Genomic DNA, 16,370 nt, shown 5'->3' on the forward strand with positions numbered 1-16,370 from the left:
GAATTTCTGGCAGTTCCTTGTCCATGTATTGCTGCAACCGTTTTTTATCTTTAGCAAAATTTTACTTGCATATGATATTAATGATATTGTTTGATAATTTCTGCATTCTGTTGGATCACCTTCCTTTGGAATGGGCACAAATATGGAACTCTTCCAGTCTGTTGGCCAGGTAGCTGTCTTTCAAATTTCTTGGCATAGAGGAGTGGTGCATCCATTTGTTGAAACATCTCAATTGGTATTCCATCAATTCCTGAAGCCTTGCTTTTCGCAGATGCCTTCAGTGCAGCTTGTACTTCTTCCTTCAGTACCATCGGTTTTTGACCATATGCTGCCTCCTGAAATGGCTGAACATCAACCAATTCTTTCTGGTGCAGTGACTGTGTATTCCTTCCATCTTCTTTTGATGCTTTCTGCCTCATTCGATATATTGCCCACAGAACTCTTCAGTACTGTAACTTGAGGCTTGAATTTTTTCTTCAGTTCTTTCAGCTTGAGAAATGACAAATGAGTTCTTCCCTTTTGGTTTTCTAACTCCAGATCTTTGCATATGTCATTATAATACTTTACTTTGTCTTCTTGAGCTGCCCTTTGAAATCTTCTGTTCAGCTCTTTTATTTCATCACTACTTCTGTTGGCTTTAGCTATGTTCAAGAGCAAGTTTCAGAGTCTCTTCTGACACCCATTTCAGTCTTTTTTTTTTCCCCTGTCTTTTTATTGACCTCTTGCTTTCTGCATGTATGATGCCCTTCCATAACCCGTCTGGTCTTCGGTTGTTAGTGTTCAATGCGTCAAATCTATTCTAGAGATGGTCTCTAAATTCAGCGGGGTATTTAGAAACCCTGGTGGCGTAGTGCTACAGCTGCTAACCAAAGGGTTGGCAGTTGGAATCCACCAGGTGCTCCTTGGAAACTCTATGGGGCACTTCTACTCTGTCCTATAGGGTCGCTATGAGTTGGAATCAACTTGACAGCACTGGGTTTGGTTTTTTGGTTTTTTATACAAAAGATCATACTTTGGCTCTTGTGGACTTGTTTTAATTTTCTTCAGCTTCAACGTGAACTTGCATATGAGCAATGGATGGTCTGTTCCACAGTCGGCCCCTGGCTTTGTTCTGACTGATGATATCCAGCCTCTCCATCATGCCTTTCAACACATACAGTCGATTTGATTCCTGTGTAATTCTTCCAGTGAGGTCCACATATAGTTGCCATTTATGTTACTGAAAAAGGCATTTCCTATGACTTGGTGGTTGGTCTTGCAAAGTTTTGTCATGCAATCTTCAGCATTGTTTCTATCACTGAGGCCCTATTTTCCAACTACTGATCCTTCTTCTTTGTTTCCAACTTTTGCATTCCACTCATCAATAATTATCAATGCATCTTGATTGCATGTTTGATCAATTTCAGACTGCAGAAGTTATTAAAAAATCTTCCATTTCTTCATCTTTGGCATTAGTGGTTATTGCATAAATCTGGAATAGCTGTATTAACTAGTCTTCCTTGTAGGCATATGGATATTATTCTATCACTGACAGCTTTGTGCTTCAGGATAGATCTTGAATGTTCTTTTTGAGAATGAATGTGATGCCATTCCTCTTCAATTTGTCATTCCTGGCATAGTGCACCATATGATTGTCTGATTCAAAATGGCCAATACCAGTCCATTTCAGCTCACTAATGCCTAGGATATCAATCTTTATGCAGTCATTTTATTTTTGACGACTTCCAATTTTCCTAGATTCACACTTTGTACTTTCCACGTTCCAATTATTAATGGATGTTTGTAGCTGTTTCTTCTCATCTTGAGACATGCCACATCAGCAAATGAAGGTCCAGAAAGCTTGACTCCATCCACGTCATTAAGGTCAACTTTGAGGAGGTACCCCTTCCCCAGTTGTATTTTGAGTGCCTTCCAACCTGAGGGGCTCATCTTCTGACACTATATCAGACAATGTTCTGCTGTTATTCATAAGGTTTGCACTGGCCAATTCTTTCAGAAGTACACTGTCAGGTCCTTCTTCCTAGTCTGTCTTAGTCTGGAAGCTCTGCTGAAACCTGTCCCCCATGGGTGACCCTACTGGTATTTGAAATACTGGTGGCATAGCTTCCAGCATCACAGCAACACGCAAGCCACCATAGTATGACAAACAGACAGATGAGTGGTAGATATACATATAATGGAATATTATTCAGCCATAAAGAGAAATGATGTTCTGAGACATGCTATGACAAGGATGAACCTTGAAAGTATTGTTATGTGAAATTAGTCAGATACAAAAAGATCAATATTATATGCTCCTACTTATATGAAATATATGAAATATCTAATATAGGCAAATGCATAGAGACCAAAGTTTATTAGTGGTTACCAAGGGCTGATGGGAGAGGAAATAGGGAGTTATTGCTGAGTTTTTATTAAGGGTGATGAAAAAATTTGGACAAAGCTAGTGGTGAACAAAATTAATGTCACTGAATTGTACCTGTAAAAATTGTTGAAATTGCAAATATTTTGTTGCAGATATTTTACCATATTAAAAAAAAAAAAAAAAAGTCCAAGGAGCTGTCAGGGCTACACATAGACATTCTTTTACAAATTAACCCTCTTTTTACTCTTTGTGTCATGTAAAACCGTAATATCTTCAGAGTTTTGCCTACACAAATTACCTACATACTGTCATACAGAAATCATTCCTCTCATTTAAAAAATACTACTAACAGAAAAGAACTCAAAATTACCAGATGCCAATCCCCAGTACCAGTTTCCCCATTGCCTATGCTTGGTCTGGATTTGTCTTGCCACACAACAGGAGCTGGAGCTAGAACTAAATGGCCCTCATGGACACAGAAGTAGAGGCAGACAGCAGTGAGGAAGGTAGGCTCAGCAATTTGAAAAAAGAGTAAAGATGTTTGACTGTCCCAGGCCTTGAAACTTGGGTTCAGGCCAAGTTTGCTTAAACCCCAAGTGGCAAGCGGGAAGATAACAGAAGCTCCATATTGTGTTTTAAGTTGTAGAATTTATTTATTTAATTCAAATTTGTTATAAGTAGTTACCCCAGGGATTAAACAGTCATAACAGTTATTTCCAACACCATAGGTTGCATTAAGATTTTATACTGTCTGAACCCAAAATTTAACTCAAGGTAGGAAAAACAAAACCTGTTGCCATGGAGTTAATTCCAACTCCTAGTGACCCTAAGGGCAGAGTACAACTGCACTCTTAGGGTTTCCAAGGAGCAGCTGGTGGATTCAATCAGCTAACCTTTTCATTAGCAGCTGAGCTCTTAACCACTGCACCATCAGGGCTGCAAGGTAAGAAAGGATGGAAAAAAATGCAAGAAAAATCCAAAGAGCTTAGTTACATTTAAAATGGTTAACAACAGATACACTTCATGAATGATCACTAACTTTGATTCTAGCCATATTTTATGTCTTTCTAGAACTTTCAAAAATGTTTAATATACCTTGATTCATACATATATATGGTTGTGTGTGTGCGTACACACACACATACACCACCAATTTACATTTCACAGGAGTGAAGTGAGATTCTGGATTAAAATCATTTCACAGACTCTGTCAAAATAGGAAACACTACGGAAAGAAAACAGTATTACAGGATAGGAGTTAGAAGATCTTTATATTTAATTTTACTTGAGCCTTTCACTTCAGCCTAATTAATATCACAATGCTGGGATTTTATTTATTATTGTAGTTCCAAGTGATTTGCTTCACAGTTTCTCTTTAATTAAAGCCACTTCTATTCCTAAATGGAGTGGGATTACTGACTTTGAATTTTGATTCTCATTAAGGGAACTTACATTTTTTTCTATTTTCACAGCAAAGTGGTATTTATTTGGACTCTAAGTATGATATCTCAACTTTGATGTGCACGAAAATTAACTGGAGATGTTGAAACGCAGATTCTGGTTTTGTAGGTCTGGGGTGGGGCCTAAGATTTTGTATTTCCAACAAGCTCCCAGGTGATGCTGATGCTGCTGGTTTCAGGGCCACTCTTTGAGAAACACTGAGCTAATGTGTTTGTAATGATGAGAATCCCCTGGATTACTTTTAAAACTATAAATTTCCATGTTCCTCCACCAGAGAGTCTGATTTAGGAAGGAACCATGAATCTGTGTTCTTAACAAGTACCCCCAGATGATTCATTGAAAGGTGAAGCCCTGAGTCAAAGAGTAATCTCAGTCCTGGATGTCTTTTAAAACCCTGCATCAACACCAAAGTCTGGATCCTGCTTGGACCCACCACATGCCACCCCTGGAAGTGGAGACAAGGACTGATATATTTGTAACATTTACAAGTGATTTCTGACACTCCACCAGAACTGAGCCCACAGAGCTGGAACCCTCAGCCTCAACTGTGACCACACATTCGAGATTTTTTAAAAAGTACTATTCCCAGCCTAAGCCCAGAAGAACTAGATGGTGCCTGGCTACCACCACTGACCACACTGACAGGGATCACAATAGAGAGTTCCAGACACAGCAGGAGAAAAATGTAGAACAAAATTTAAATTCACAAAAAAAGACCAGACTTACTGGTCTGACAAAGACTGGAGGAACTCTGAGAGTATGGCTCCTGAACACTCTAACTCAGAACTCAAACCACTCGCAAAGCCCACTTTTCAGGCAAAGATTAGACAGGCCTATAAAACAAACAACGTACGCGAGGAGCATGCTTCTTAGTTCAGTCAAATATAAGAGACCTAAGGGGCAAATCCTGCCCAAAAGTAAGACAAGAAGGCAGAAAGGGACAGGAAAACTGGATGAATGGACACAGGAAACCTGAGTGAAATGGGGGAGAGTGCTGTCACATTGTGGGGATTGCAACCACTGTCATGAAACAATTAAGTGTATACATTTTTGAGTAAGAAACTAACTTGAACTGTAAACTTTCACCTAAAGCACATAAATTAAAAAAAGAAAAAGAAATTAACAAAAAAAAAAAAACAAGACACTAAATGTTTTCATGGAAGGAAAAAAAAAGAACTCATTCCCTCACCCACAAGTTGTGATTTAATTAGTCTGGAGTGGGGGCCTTCTTTTGTTGTTCTTGTTGTTGTTTGTTTCTTTAATGCTTCCCAGTAGGTTTTAAAGTTCAGTGAAGGTTGAGAACCTTGAATTGGAGTTTCAGCCTCAGGACAAATTAGAAACTACAGGAGTTCCTTCTCCCCGCAGGATTAGCAAAGCATTCCACTCCACCCTCCACTCCCTTGTCCCTGCTCTGAACACTCTTGTCCAGCAAGAGGTGCCCCTGGACCCTGTCTAGCCACAGCATCCTCAAAGTGAGTGGAAAAAGTGGCCTCCTCCATTTTGATATCAGGCCCGCACTCACTTGTTTATTCCTTCATTCAAAATATTTACCACACTTCTATTATGAGTTAGAGAAGCTCTGGTGATGCAGTGGCTAAAGCGCTCAGCTGCTAACTCAAAGGTCAGTGATTTGAACCCACCAGCCACTCTGCAGGAGAAAGATGTTGCAGTCTGCTTCCATTACGATTATAGCCTTGGTAGCAAGCGGCCATTTGAGATACATCAATTGGTCTCAACGAAGATGAAGCAAAGAAGAATGAAGAGCACCAAAGACTCAAGATAAATATGAGCCCAAGAGACAAAGGGTCACATAAACCAGAGACTACATCAGCCTGAGACCGGAAGAACTAGATGGTGCCCGGCTATCACCGATGACTGCCCTGGCAGGAAACACAACAAAGAATCCCTGATGGAGCAGAGGAACAGTGGGGTGCGGACCTCAAATTCTTGTAAAAAGACCAAACTTAATGGTCTGACTGAGACTGCAGGGACCCCAGAGGGGATGGTCCCCAGACCCTCTGTTAGCCCAAGACTGAAACCATTCCTGAAGCCAACTCTTCACACAGGGATTGGACTGGACTATAAGACAGAAAATGATACTGGTGAGGAGTGAGCTTCGTGATTCAAGTAGATACATGAGACTACGTGGACAGCTACTGTCTGGAGGGGAGATGAGAAGTCAGAGGCAGACAGGAGCTGGTTGGACGGACATGGGAAATACAGGGTGGAGAGGAGGAGTGTACTGTCACTTTAGGGGGAGAGCAGCCAGGGGTACACAGCAAGGTGTGTGTGTAAGTTTTTGTAAACTTTCACTTAAAGCACAATAAATAATAATAATGTGTGACATCACTACCATAATATTTTGTTTATGGTTGCCCTGGAGGAGGTCTTATTATCTAGTAGGGCACCTCTGTTCATTTAGAAATAAATGTCGACAAATCATTTTCAGTACTAATATGAGAATTATTGACATCAGGTCTACAAAAAGTCCTGCAGAAAAAATATATGTGTTCGCTTAGAAAAGGACTTGAAATGTTTATGATACTCAATCCTTAACTAGGAACATTTGATCAGAACTTCTTGTCAATAAATATTGCACTTTCTTCATAAATGTTTTAAAAAAAAAGATTATAGCCTTGGAAACTCTGTGAGGCAGTTCTACTCTGTTCTATAAGGTCACTATGAGTCAGAATCAACTCAACAGCAGTGGGTTTGGTTTGGGGTATTATGAGTCAAGCATCAAACTAATAAAAACCAAAACTGTTGCCATCAAGTGGATTCTGACTCATAGCAACCCTATAGAACAGGCTAGAACTGCCCCCTAGGGTTTCCAAGGAACAGCTGGTAGATTAGAACTGCCAACCTTTTGGTTAGCAGCTGAGCTCTTAACCAGTACTCCACCAGGGCTCCAACATTAAACTAGAGGTTGGAAATACTATTAAACAAGTTTGTGTCCTGTTTTCAAAGACCTTATGATCAAGTAAAAGATTGAAGCAAGTAAATGCTACTCTGGTGCATATCAACGGCCCTTTCCCTGAGATTTAAGGAGGTGGGAGGGCACCCCAAACTCCCGCTGAGGATTAGAGAGACGAAATACAAGGTGTGTGGTTTACATAGTCTTCTTCCAGGTGCCAGCTCCCCACTACCACCCTGGAAAAGGACTGTGTCATTTAGCAATCCAGCTAACCGCTAACCAGATGTGTTCTTTGAATGCAGTCTCGAAGGATCATAAAACAGCAGAACTGGGAGTTTATTTTCATTTGACATGGACATTTCTGTTTTCTGCCATTTTCCATAAACTGAAATGCCCACAGGCAGGAGCTGTGGCCGTATCCCAGAGCACAAGCAGCCCTGGTAATCAATCTAGAAAGACCACGGCTCACCAAGGGGTCTGACATTCTCTGAGCCCCAAAGCTCCAGGACAAATTGCCGCTGCTCCCTAAGCCATCTTTCCATCATACACATAAGGCAGGAAATAACAGCAACATCTCACCTATGCAGGAAGAGCCACATCTGAACTGGCCAGCAGTCCCCCACACACTGAGAGCATTCTGCTGTCTCCTTGTGGATTCCTGATATAAGAAGTCATCCATCAGCCAGCTGTTTCCATCTTCTTCCTTTTTTTTTTTTTTTTTTTTGGTTGTAAGTAAATATTTTCCAGTTCTTCTTGCCACCTCCTCTTAATAGAAACCTTTCCACTCATTACTGACAGTCCTGTTGTTAAATGGGCCACAATCAGTTGTCAGCATCTGGACAGGAGGATATTGGCTAGGAGGGTTTTAATTTAGTTAAGAGTTTCTTTAATGAATATCATTTTGGCAGGAGGAAGTCATGCCAGGCATCATAACGCCATCTAATCTACCACAACCTTTTGAAAGTGGCTGCTTTTCCCTTTCCTTAATCAATCCTGTTATTCCTCTCAACACCCCCAAAAGGTTAGGACCCTGTAGCTAGAAAAAAATTATATATTAAAAGGCTAGCATTTCTTTAAATGAAAAATGTTTCAGATTGCTTTATACTAATATACGGTTTTCCCCCTCTCAATTGTACCATCTGTTCCTTGCTAAAGGCAGAGTGAGTCTCGCTTAGTTATAACTTTTAATCCACACAGTCCTAAGGCTTTGCTACAAAGCAAATTAATATTCTAGAGAATTTAACAAGAGTAACAAGCCTCCAATTAATGCCAGCATTTGGGCTTCTTCAGCTCACTTGTGGATGAAATTTTTTTTAATTTGTGGGAAATAATTTTTTTCCCCCTGAAATGAGATTCACTCAGGTGTAAGACTAAAGTCAACAGTGTGGTTGTGAATACTGCTCAACTACTTGCTGGCTGAGGGACTAAGCTCTTTAAGTCTCAGTTTTCTCATCAGTTAAATGGGGCTAACATAGCACCAGGGATGGATTATTCCGTAAGCAAGGTATACCCGGGCTTACTTGTGCTTACTTATTAACCTGTTCTGCACAATTTCACCTGTTTCTCACCACGTCAAAGAAGTTGTGAAACCCACGTGAAATTTTGCACTACAGATTAGTAAGTAAACACAATTAAACCCATGCTACCCTGCTTAATGTAAGCCTGGGCATGTCTGGTTTACTGGCTAATCCACCACTGCATAGTTCAGATATCGTAGGGTTATCCTGAGCATTAAATGACAGCAGATCAGTATCAAACAGAGTTTAGCACTTGACCCCCAGAGTAGACATTCAGTAATAAAATAATACTATATTATCATTCTCTTTGAAACTAATAAGGAAGACCATTTGGGTTTGGATTAAGTAATACACAAGCAACTGTTTGCTTTTCTTTTGATTAATATTTCTTATCCCAAATTGTCAGATTCCAGATATCTCCTTTCAGTAGCTGGACTTTTGGGTTCATTTGTAGGGTGGTTCATAGAGACACAGACTTGCATTGCTAGCGTAAGAAAGAGAGCTATTGTTCACGCAGTAGTAACACTCCGTCATACTTCACACCAAAACAGAAAACATTCTCCTTAATCCTTTCTATAGAAGCAAAATAACAGCGTTCAGGTTAAAAAATATTATAGAAAATGTCCCCCTTTAATTGTTAAACAATGCTCCTAAATGAAAGAAGGATGGCCAACGAGTTTGAATTCCATTCTGCCACTAACTGGTGACCTTGAGATTGGGAATAATAATATTCAACTGGACTTCACCATTTGGGGGTGAGAAATTGAGTTAGTTTATTTGAAAGAGTTTTATAAGTTTTGAGTTATAATAGTTGAGAGAAATATGACATTATTAACGAATGGAACAATTCACCATTGTCTATAAAAAGAATAAATGCTATTTACCATATTGACGTTGTCCCAAATCTTTACACTGTATCTCAGGAGGAAGATGGCTCTGCAGTGCACAAAACCTTGATGCCTAGGGTTGCCTTAGCTAGCAATTCAAGCAGACGGGAAGAATTAATGGATGCTCAAAGCTGGGTTCACAACTGTAAGTGTCACCAGGAAATTCAGTGCAACTACCTAAAGACAGGGACAAAGATGATAAAAAAGAGAAGAGATAAGGCCGTCAATCCTCTAAGATCACCTCCTGGGGTCATATAATCTAAGATGAGTATAAACTGTTAATAACATCCCCTGAATAGTACAACCGAATTTGTGGATTTTTAATAAGGTGTCCAAATGGAAGTTTCTCCAACTCAACTCAAGTCTGATTGTAGCAAAAGGAAAAAAAAAGTCTCTTTCTCTTCTCTGGAAATCCCAATGGCATAGTGGTTAAGAGCTATGACAACTGCTGGCCAAAAGGTTGGCAGTTCTAATCCACCAGGTGCACCTTGGAAACTCTGTGGGGCAGTTCTACTCTGTCCTATAGGGTCACTATGGGTTGGAATTGACTGGACGGCAATGGGTTTGGTTTTGGTTTTTTTTCTCTTCTCCCTTTTTTGTCTTGCATCTTCTAGAATCTCATAGATATACATGCTTCCATGGCAATTTCTCTTTTTCCTTTGCAACACTCTTTACCTGTTTATAAAGTCTACCTTTGGAGTGTATGTGGGCTTCTTAAAGTCATTTCATAGACAAGATTCATGCAGTATGATGAACCACCTCTCTCCCCCACCAAAAAATTCTTTCACTAAAAAAAAAAAAAAGGGAGGAAATTGGCCCTGTAGTGAGGTCTACAAATTACGATGATTTTTTACACTAAACATTTTGGTTTTCTTCCTCGAAAAATTAATATGTCACGTGTTCACTTTAACTGTTAGAGAAGACACACGCTGATCCATACACCAGATAGAAGTTGTCTCTACGGCAAAATGACAGAGTGCAAAGCTGACAATCCGAAAATCAATAGGTGTATGGTGGAACCCTCATCCAGACACACCTCAGGCCCAGCTGAACCGAAGCATTTAAATAATTATCTGACTCACTGTCCCCACATCTCGCAAGCCTATATATACATATGTGGTCAAGCTACTACCAGTTCCAAATGACAGTGGCTCTTAGTCCACCAGTATAACTCCAGGACCTTAGCCTCTCCTCCCAAACCTCCCTCAATTATTTCTGAGAAGCTCCAGAGTCATGTCTCAGGCATGTCCAGTAACAAATCTACCCATGTTTTCTTGCTGTCACTTTAAGTGCCTCCTGGCTGCCTCTGACACTCCTCCGTGTAGAAACACCAATGCCTGTTAAGGGCAGCAGTGTGTGAGAGAGCAGAGCAGTGCTGGATTCTGGGAAAAAAGTGCAGAGCATGGTCTTCCTGCTTTCAGGGTACCTCTTGTCAATTAGGCCCCAAAGCTTAAGCCAAGAGTCTCTTAAAATTACCTATGAAAAGAGCTCCTTCCACTTCCACTTGGCCCCTCTCTCCACTGAGGCCTAAATCTAAACCAAGGATCTACTGCCATCTGTTTCCACTGTCCTTCCTTGTTCCTTCCATCCCTTCCTCTGTCTTTCCCACAAAAGCAGCAGAAGAAACAAACAAAAACTCTCTCCTCCAGCAAAAGAAGAACAAAAAACTCTCACAAATATATCAACCAGGATAAGCTAAGTTATGTGACATTAACAAACCAAACTGACAGTGGCAAAAAGGTTAATTTCTTGCTCATCTTACACGTGTAATGCAGGCTGCCAGGAGGTCTCTACTTATCTGAGTCACTTAAGAAACAAGTTGATGGAGGCCCCATCTCAGCACGCTCCCACGGCTTTTGTGGCTGGGCTCCTAAAGGTGTTTGGATGTGACACAAATCACTTCTAACCACATTTCACAGCCAAAGAAAGTCTCTTTGTCATGCCTAACCTCAAGGAGACAACGAAGTAAAATCCTGCCATGTGCTCAGAAGGAAGAAAACCAGAAGAGAAGGCGCTCTGGTGGTGCAATGGTTAAGCACTCAGCTGCTAACCAAAAGGTTGGAGAAAAATTTGGCGATCTGCTCCCACAAAGATTACAGCCTAGGAAACCCTATGAGGCAGTTCTGCTGTGCCATATAGGGTCGCTGTGAGTTGCAATGGACTGGATGGCACACAATCGTAACCAGTACAGGACCAGAAGGTACAGGTAACTGAAATGAGAAATGCTGCCATACCGAAATACTAATTTTCAAACTCCAAAGGGCATCAAAAAAAAAAAACAACCTGTTGCCGTGGAGTTGACTCCCACTCACAGCAACCCTATAGGGCAGAGTAGGGCTGCCCCATAGGGCTTCCAAGGAGCGGCTGGTGGATTCAAACTGCTGACCTTTTGGTTAGCAGCCGAGCTCTTAACCACTGTATCGCCAGGGCTCCCCAAGGGGCACAGTTGTCTTTAAAAAAACAGAATTTTACCCTGAAAAAAAAATTTTTTTTAACTTACTGTTGTGTGTAGTAAGGAGCCCCGGTGTCACAGTCGTAAAGCATTCAGCTGCTAACCAAAAGGCTGGCAGTTTGAATCCACCAGCCACTCCTTGGAAGCCCTATGGGGCAATTCTGCTCTGTCCTATAGGGTCGCTATGAGTGGGAATTGAGTAGGCGGCAACAGTTTTTATCACGTGTAGTGAAGCAGCCACACCTACATTTAGGAGTTATCATCCTTACTGAGCATCTATCAAAAAAACAGTTACTGTCAAGCCGATTCCGACCCACAGAGACCTCAGGTGTGCCAGAATAGGACTGGGTTCCACGGGGTTTTCACTGGCTGATTTTTCGGAAGTAGTTCACCAGGCATTTCTTCTGAGGCATCTCTGGGTAGATTAACCACCGCCCTTTAGGTTAGCAACTGAGTGTGTTAAACATTTGTATCAGCTAAGCATCTAATATGTATCATATTTAAGCATCTATCATAGGCCAGGTGTTATAATACAGTTTTTTTAATAACTTTTATTGTGCTTTTAAGTGAAAGTTTACAAGTCAGTCTCTCACATAAAAACTTATGTACACCTTGCTACATACTCCTAATTACTCTCCCCCTAATGAGACAGTCCGCTGCCTCCCTCCACTCTTTTTGTGTCCATTTCCCCAGCTTCTAACCCCCTCTACCTTCTCATCTCCCCTCCAGGCAGGAGATGCCAACATAGTCTCAAGTGTCCACCTGATCCGAGAAGCTCACTCCTCACCAGCATCCCTCTCCAACCCATTGTTCAGTCCAATCCCTGTCTGAAGAGTTGGCTTCAGGAACGGCTCCTGTCCTGGGCCAACAGAAGGTCTGGGGGAATACAGTTTTTAATTATAATGCCTCATCCTCATGACTGCTCTTTAAGGAAAAATATCTCCATCTTGCAAAGGTGAAAGAGGGCAATTCATAATTTGCTCATGTTCACCATTTCATGTACAAGTAGTCACCAACTTACGATGTATTCAAGGTACAACCAGCTGCATTTACAACCATTCTTTTTTTTTATGATTTGTGTATATTTTTTATGTATGTATGTGTTAAAATATATCTCTAAGTTTAGATGTAATGTTTCCAACCCCCAATGACAAATAAAGATCAGGTTTATAAAGATACTGATAATAAAAGGCAATAATAATCAAAACTAAAAAAAAAAATAAACGAGGTATTCAATTTATGTCAGAACCGACTAACAACTGGAGTGGTCAAAACAGAACTCCATTATAAGTGGGTGACTACCTGTATTTCTTCAATTTGCTCTCAATGGCACATTTTGTCCTTCATTGTGCACCTGTTTTTCTTCTTCTTTTTCTCCTTTGTTCTCCTGTTTTGTTTTGTTTTCTCCTAGAGAACAAATTTCCCACCTAATTCTAGTCTCTCAGGGGCTTTTTCTTCTCAGGTTTCAAGCATCTCCTGTTTGGCTCCACCCACATTTATGCTAATATGCCGGTGAGAGTCTTCTTGAAGTCTCCTGTGTTCCCTCCTGTGTCAGCATGGCACCTAACGTCCGAATACTTTAGGCTGGCAGGTGCAAACACAAATACCTGCAGGGGCCAGCTAGGGAATTAAATGACTGGTGGGGGCTGTCAGTGGTGAGGACTGGGGTGTGGGGGCCTGGAGAGCCCACAGTCCACTGAAAGAAGGTGAGGGTGGTTGCTGGTATGCAGCAAAGCTGGCTGAATATGGCCAAATCTCTGGTTCTCATGAGAAGTCAGAAGCCCCGATTTTTATACATGAAATTCCCCAACCGTTAAATGCTAGCTTAAATTTTTTAAAATACTGGACAGGTCTTTTTGGAATGTGTATCATTTTCAAGTGTTACCTGTTCAAAAATAAATAATAAGATATTTAAAAATATGTCTACAAGTAAATGTTGGGCCTTCCAACTTCCAGTTTACACCTCTCTTAAATAATGAGCAAATTATGAATTATGAAATTCACACACATTTTAGAACACCTACAGCAAGAAGGTGCTTAGCACAAATAACTATGGAACAAAGTTGTAAGCTCACCCAGTTGAAATGGAAGTGAATAAAAGTTAAGAGGTACCAGCGAAGTCATTTAATGTAGAGGAACAAGAGATGAGAAACTCCGCGGAACCAGAAGCGTGAATGCTAACCCTGCTGGGACGCTGTGGGGCCACAGAGAAGTGACAGGATCCTAGTTCCTCAATGTCTTCATCTTGAAACAGGTATTTAAAAAAATAAAAATCAACCTGCTTCAAAGAGTTCTGCAAAAAAAAAACCTAAAGAAAAAATAAAATCACTTTCACATCAAGCTTTCTCTGATTGACTAGAGAAGCAAGGGTTCTTGGATTTATAGACTGTTACAGGCTGTCCTGGATTGAATTGTGTCCCCCCAAAATATGTGTCAGCTTGGTTAGGCCATGATTCCCAGTATTGCGTGGTTGTCCTCCATTTCGTGATAGATGTAATTTTCCAATGTGTTGTAAATCCTGATCTCTGCCTGTGGTTAATGAGGCAAGACGAGATGTCAAAGAGGATTAGAGTGGGATGTAACTCCCTTACCCAGGTCACATCCCTGATCCAATGTAAAAGAAGTGGAATGCACCACCTTTTGTCTTACAAGAAACAAAAAGAAAGAGAAGCAAGCAGAGAGTTGGGGACCTCATACCACCAAGAGAGCAACGCCAGGAGCAGAGCTCATCCTTTGGACCCGGGGTTCCTGCTTGAAGAAGCTCCTAGTCCAGGGGAAGATTGAAGAGAAGGACTTTCCTCCAGAGCCGACAGAGGGAGAAAGCCTTCCCCTGAAGCTGATGCCCTGAATTTGAATTTCTATCCTACTAGACTGTGAGAGGGAACCCTGGCAGTGTAGTGGCTAAGTGCTACAGCTGCTAACCAAGAGGTAGGCAGTTCGAATCCGCCAGGCACTCCTTGGAAACTCTATGGGGCTGTTCTACTCAGTCCTATAGGGTCGCTGTGAGTCAGAATCGACTCGACGACAGTGGGTTTGAGACTGTGAGAAAATAAATTTCTCCTTGTTAAAGCCATCCCCTTCTGGTATTTCTGTTACAGCAGCACTAGATGACTAAGACACAGGCAAAAGAGATCTTAGAAATTATCCAAGAAAATGTTCTCATTTTAAAGGCCTGGAAAGACCTGGACCAGGCCACAAGGCGGGAACCCCACCAAGTCCAGGCTAGCAGGAGCAAAGGTATGACAGCAGTACAGGTGACGACGCATCTCAGATCCAACTGTAAATTCCGGGTCCACTACTTGTGAGGTGTACAACCTTGAGGTAATATACCCTTCAGCCTCTCTGCTCCTCTGGGTGTCACAGGAATAATACCCTGCTCTAGCCTGCAAAGGAGCCCCTGGGTAGTGTAAATGGTTAATGCACTGGGCTGCTAACCAAAAGCTTAGAGATTCAGTCCACCCAGAGGCACCTCAGAAGAAAGACCTGGCAATCCACTTCCAAAACACTAGCTGCTAAGAACCTTGTGGAACACAGTTCTACTCTGACACTGCGGTGGATTAATTACTTTTGTGTGTGGCCTGTTTAGCCATGGCCTTGTAACTCCCACCCAGGTGATGATGCCATAGGCTAATCGTGCCTACTGAGGGGATTGGTCAGTTTTGCCTTAAAGGAGAGCCAATTCCAGGGCAGAGAGAAGGAGCCAACCATCACCAAGGAAGGAGAGATCTGCCAGCAGGAGGCAGTGTGGTGGACTTCCGGGCCCACAGAGAAAGAAAGCTGATGGAAGAACTGTACACTGAGTGTTCCTGAGCCTGAGTTATAACTGTTATTTCCGTAATAAACCCCTAATTGTAAGTCTGGTCTATGAGTTCTGTGTGGCCATTTCAATGAATTATCGAACTCAGCAGAGTAGTGGAGAGTGCTGTGGGAGGGAAGGTTGGTGTCAGAATTAGTAAAGATGGCGGAGACAGGAGGCGTGTCTGACTTCCACCTCATAGGCATCAGCTTTGGGCTGTTGATCTTGGTTCTCCTTCCCTGTTATGGGGTTGGAGGAGGTCAGGCACTGCCCCCAAGCTGTTTTCACAGATACATGTGGGGTCGGTTCACCATGAGTCAAAATTGACTCAATGGCAACTGAGTTTTTTGGTTTTTTAGTCTGGATGTACGGGTACAGAGAAAACAGTGAATGCAAAGGGACTTCTGAACACTGGAAGGAACTACACAATTACCAACGTTAGCCTACTTTATTAGCCTCCCTGATATCTCTAAGCACCTTTCCTCTACGTTCCCCCACACCTCTTCCCCAATCATAGCCCTTATTCCACTGTATTGGAATTGCCTGCTGACTTTCAGGTCTTCCCCCAAGACTGTGAGCCCCTTAGGGCCAAGGGCTATGCCTTATTGCATTTTCTGCCCCCAGGAAACCTTAAAGAATGCTTGCTGAATGAATGAACCAAAGACCCTCTAAATCTTCAAGCTCCCCACCCAGAAGGCAGAAGTTAAACTAAACGACTTGTTTAATAAAGCAAACATGTTTGTATACATTTAGAAATGAAATCTTTCATGAGAAATGTTTACATTTTCTACTTAAAACTTGAAACACTCATTGTTTGCGGGGATTTTATTCAGCGACATGCAGAGAGAAAAATGACTAACTCAGGAGGTCTCCAGGATCCTGGTGGTGCAACGGTTAAGCACTCAGCTGGTAACTGAAAGGTCTGTGGTTCCAACTCACCCAGTAGCTATACGGGAGAAAGATCTGGCAATTTGCTCC

The sequence above is a fragment of the Elephas maximus genome, chromosome 15 (assembly GCF_024166365.1).
Source record: "Elephas maximus indicus isolate mEleMax1 chromosome 15, mEleMax1 primary haplotype, whole genome shotgun sequence".
NCBI lineage: Eukaryota > Metazoa > Chordata > Mammalia > Proboscidea > Elephantidae > Elephas > Elephas maximus.